The sequence below is a fragment of the Odontomachus brunneus genome, unplaced genomic scaffold (assembly GCF_010583005.1).
Source record: "Odontomachus brunneus isolate Ranch 3 - 2012 unplaced genomic scaffold, Obru_v1 Obru_scaffold_086, whole genome shotgun sequence".
NCBI lineage: Eukaryota > Metazoa > Arthropoda > Insecta > Hymenoptera > Formicidae > Odontomachus > Odontomachus brunneus.
In genome coordinates, this window is record NW_022639536.1 from 857,487 (window position 1) to 858,128 (window position 642).

The window sequence follows — 642 nt, forward strand, 5'->3', positions numbered from 1 at the left end:
TAAGTAGTGTGTAAAACAATATAAAATGAAAATTAAGAACATATAGTTTATAAATAAACCGAAATAATAGAACGCTCCTTGATAGAGTTAACTAATAGTGAAATATTAATGGCACATAAAGAGCTAACACGGATGTCTTAGTGCTATTAAATACTAATATAACTTTAATATTAATGTGATTGTGGGAGAATAAAATGTCCAGTATGTCAAACGCACATATCGAAATTTTCTCTTCGCTTACCGTACGCGGAGAATCAACCTTCCATACTTAGACTGATCCTTGAGTCCCAATTTTTAAATATATATTTAATTAAAATCCCAAAACCCCCATTAAACCGAAGACTCAAATAGATTTCTTTTTTTATATATGCTGCGAAAAAACTGCCTCCGCCAGGACTCGAACCTGGAACCTCCCCACTTTCCGGGCGGGACGCCTTTCCATTCGGCCACCGAGGCTTCGACAGTAATCTCGCAACACAATGTTTATAAATTCTCTAAATATTTCACTATTAGTTTATAAATACTTTGTACTATCTGGGTTATGAATATTCAAATATTTTTTTTACATATGTTACATATATACAATGTATGTTTTATGTATATTTTTTTTTTTTTTTTTTTTTTTAGGCAGAGGAAATGCAT

General features: G+C 31.6%; 1 non-coding gene across 1 annotated transcript; it reads right to left on the reverse strand.

The window, feature by feature from the left end:
* Positions 1-382: 382 nt before the first annotated feature.
* Trnas-gga lies at positions 383-456 on the reverse strand. The gene has a single exon. It is a non-coding gene; the product is annotated as a tRNA-Ser (tRNA).
* Between the last annotated feature and the right edge of the window lie 186 nt (positions 457-642).